This window comes from Triticum urartu, chromosome 5 (genome assembly GCF_003073215.2).
Source record: "Triticum urartu cultivar G1812 chromosome 5, Tu2.1, whole genome shotgun sequence".
In the NCBI taxonomy this organism is placed as follows: Eukaryota; Viridiplantae; Streptophyta; class Magnoliopsida; order Poales; family Poaceae; genus Triticum; species Triticum urartu.
This window is the reverse complement of record NC_053026.1, coordinates 535,490,973-535,495,373: the sequence shown is the minus strand read 5'-3', so window position 1 is coordinate 535,495,373 and position 4,401 is coordinate 535,490,973. Positions and strand designations below refer to the sequence as shown.

General features: G+C 40.4%; 1 pseudogene; it reads right to left on the bottom strand.

Moving 5' to 3' along the window:
- Positions 1 to 1,120: 1,120 nt before the first annotated feature.
- On the bottom strand, positions 1,121 to 1,829 carry LOC125507323 (annotated as a pseudogene).
- Positions 1,830 to 4,401: the final 2,572 nt, after the last annotated feature.

Genomic DNA, 4,401 nt, shown 5'->3' with positions numbered 1-4,401 from the left:
AGGAAGACCTTGCTCTTTCACAGATACGGGGATCAGACATGGCTATCGCTTCGACAGCTTCTCCGGATGAAAAGACGCCGCCCAATGGATGGAGTTGGAGGGACACGGAATCCTGGATATCTTGCCTTGGTTCCGACTCTAAACCGTTCTAAACAGATTCTTTCTGCATACTGATGTTGGCAGTTATGCCTAGGTGATAGATGTATGTTGCTGGATTGGAAAGCTATACGATCCCTTTTATTCAATTATGACAGCTGAGAGGAATTTGGGATGGCCCCGCTAGAGTTTCCAAAATGAATCGAATTGAACCCTATTGTTTTTTCACTCTAAATTCCATAGTATCAATACAATAACCTTTGAGAAATTGTGAGAACGGGAAGATGCAATCATTTAGATGGTGAAAATAGCCGAGAGTTGAGCAACCCCTAAAAGCACTCACAATGAATGGTACCAGCGGATACCAACCAGATAGAAACATGCTGAGAAATCTCTGTTATAGCTGAAACTATATACCAATCCTATTCCGTGACCCTTTCCACATTCTTTTCTTAGTCACCTAACCTATGACTGCTTTTTCTTTTAAGCTTTAATAACCTTAACATTCGAATCCTGCATCTGCTATTCAGTTCTGTCTAAAGATACTAATTCTTTGATCACTTGAAACATAGTAGAAAGCATCTAAAACATATATTATTGTGGATTCCCTCTCCTTGTGGGCTGGACTCCTTTTTACATGGACAGACAGGAAAGTGGAATCTGAGGAATTAGCTGGAACAGACTCACCTTAGCTTTGAACGACTATATCCCCTCTTCTATCTACATATGGATATATATGGTCTTTAATAAAAGGAAGATGATTTTTAGCCGAGGACTAACACAGCTTCCATTTTGCAGCACATCTCTCAGTGGGAATAGCATCATCCATGACTTCAGGCACAGCTAGCTACGGGTAAGCACAAAAGGTAATGACGAGAGGGCCGTCCTATGTACCCTGAAAGAGAAACTATGTGATAGAAGCCCGCTTTCCCTCTCTTCTATCCCCACCTAACCACTTCGGGTATCAGTTGGCCTCGTGATCTCCCATGAACAGAGATCACTACACAAAAACAACTATATGAAAAACTTGCTTGCTTCTTCGAATCTCGAAATAACAGAACATATAGAAAGTGTTTTTGTGATGAGACCATTCTCTTCGGGGAACCTATAGAAAGATTATCAGACGGCTTTCATGATATTATGCTTCCTTGCCCGTGTGGAACATGTGTGAGCATTATGTTTTTCCAACAAGTGATCCGACTGGAAGAAGTGTTATATGAGGACTTCGAGATCAAATAGAGAATCTGTCTCTCCATTCCTCGTGAGCCACTTATTTCTCCGAAATCAGAGATCAGAGTGATTTTCCTCCTTTTTCCCAAATAGTCGACGGTCTTACACCATTGGGATACTTCGGATAAACTGGAGTACATATATGAGAGACCGGTGCTAAAACCTTTTCTCGAGATATCTTCCAGATTCTTAGGGTCCTTGCTCCGGATCTCGCCCCCCCCGGTGCGAAAGCAGTTGGTTCCGTAGTTTGAGAATTCTACTAATTCCAAGTATTCCATTATTATTATTAAATAAGAGAATATAAAAAGTAAAGAGGAGAAGACATAATCAGAAGAATTGTGAGAAATAAGTTAATTTATCCGAAGAAATAAATGCTTATGATGTCAGATTTCAGATCTGGACTTTAGACTTCAAAAGTCCCTCTGGCCCATTCTGTCAAGTCTTTATTTCTTCTTCTCTGGCATTACGTTTCAGATTTGGACTTCTGTACATTTGCTCCCCATTTTAGATCATTATTTGTTGTACTTTTTGTGCATTTTATATATGACATTCTTATATTGATGTAGCAGCATCTTAAGAAATTCTCTTTTATGTATGCGTCATGAAGTACCAGATATGACACATGACGATGAGAGCTTCCAACTTTTGACTATAATAGTGCAATCATCAACGCCTGTAGCTTTCCAACTTTTGACTATAATAGACTCCGGCTTCGGCCACAGTCGAGCATGTGCTGTTAACTGTTCCATTCAATCTTGCTTGTCAAATAGTTTATTATGTCAGATATCTTGAACTTGGCTGCCAAGCTGCCGGGTTTGTCTCAGGACATATTTTTATAGAAGAAGCCCACCCAGGTGAGGCACCAGACATTCGTTTCCGACGGGATTCGAACCCTAGGCGCGGGATACATCATTGTGTACCCTTGCCACTAGGCTCCAACCTAGTTATGAGAGAGAGCTACAGTATCATCTACTCCCTTTGTTCCTAAATATAAGTCTTTTTAGAGATTTCAATATGGACTACATATGGAGCAAAATGAGTGAATCTACACTCTAAAGTACGTCTATATACATCTGTATGTAGTTCATATTGAAATCTCTAAAAAAAACTTATATTTAGGAACGGATGGAGTATATGTAAAATGGGGAAGGGAAGTCAGAGAACGTGCACTGTTAAAAAAGTTACTATTGTTCACATTTTATTATAGGTAATCACTGTTCTTAAATCATGGTGTTAGGCTGCAAATTACAGGAATCTAGTGAAGGGAAGTAGCTTACCTGACTTCCCTTCCTATGTGATCTGAATCCGAATTTGTGACACGTTCTGCGGAAAAAGTTAAACTTGTTCACTATTTATATATAGAACAACAATGAATGCTATTCCTCTGTATTGTCTTTTGCACCCGTACCACTCGCTTCTTTCACAATGTTTTTCGTGAGACGAAAAATGTGTGCATACAGGAAAAGTATACTGTGCTTGAGAAAAAAACATAGAAACAACTGAAAAATGACGCTCTACAAACGGTTCCAAAGGGGTTCAGTTTAACAGTGGCATATTAAGGAGCCGCCTTGGTGCAGCCAAAATCAACCACTCGTCATCCGTAAACATTCCACGACGCCAACCTTGCGACCCCTGTAGATCTCACTTACTATTTGCTCGAGCATCCAAAATCAAGAATTGATGGAGTTTTTTCAATGGAAATGGGCAACCCGGCCCGGTTCCATTTCATAGAAATGAAACCAAACATCATTCAGTTATTTTCCTCACAAGCTCGTGGGGAATTAGGCTGTGGTGCGTACCCAGCGGAATCATTTCGACATCTCTATATAGCCCAAAATATTGAAGGAACTGCAACTGTCACCATAGGTTTCTGTTTTTTATTTGTCAAAACTTGTCAGCCAATTCCCAAAATAGGAAAATAAATTTCAAAGTTTCCTGTTTCTCGCCACTTGAGTCAGTACTCATAATGAATTTCGAGATGTGTACCAACAACACGTACCATTGTCATTTTATGAACAGAGAGGATCAAGCTATATAGTTTATATGCAGCTACGCTACTTTGTTGGAAGATGGCCGTCGTCGCCACCGCCCCACCGAGCTTACCTCAAGTCTACATCCATCCAAAAACAATGTGTTCAGAGCATCTAAAGCGTCTTCCTTATTGGCATGTGCCGTCAATAATGTTAGAAAGCCGATGCCTTGTGGGCGCTTGGTCTTTTTGTAGTAGATCACCTCGGCGCTAGACACATTGCCGTGGTTGCTAAAGAAGAGTTTTAGTTGTGAGTTCTCCATAATGAGAGGCAAATTACGGACGAGCACCCTAAAACTAGGCTGGTAATGTCTCTCGGTGTGAGCAACATGTGTTGGCCTAGTAACTAGACCAGCCGCTGCTTCAGCTCTTGAGTCTTCAACGCCCTCTCATTGAGTTTCCTGATGTAGGAAAATGAATATAAAATGAATACGAATTAATCAATTTGAGATGCTTATGAAGAGTATCGAGGTTAAAGTTAAAACTCTTGATATACGCAAATAAAAAGTTAAACTCTTGATGTGGCGATAATTTTAACTGGTACTCCCTCCGTTCCGAATTACTTGTCTTGGATTTGTCTAGATATGGATGTATCTAGACTCATTTTAGTGCACATCTAGATAAATCTAAGACAAGTAATTTGGAACGGAGGGAGTATCTGGATGTGTCTAGGGCACATCTAGATGTGCTCTAGTTATTGCACATCTAAGTGAATGAATCAAGTATAAAGAGGAAAAGAAAAAAGAAAAGAAAATATCCACACGAATCTCAACATAAGATCAATGACATAGGACTTAGATGTGCAATACTTATTGCACATCTAGATGTGCTTTAGCAAAACTGTATTATTTATCAAACATACCTGAATTGGAGCAATAGCAGGTTGGGGTACTAGCCAGGTGCACCTCCCCTCGTCCGATCCTTGAGGCAGCCGCTCGATCAACTCAAGATTGTTTTGACGACCGTAGTATGATCTTGTCATCGACGAGGTTGTACCTGAACACGCCGACCTCTTCACGTTCACGTGGCAAGTCCATATTTTCACG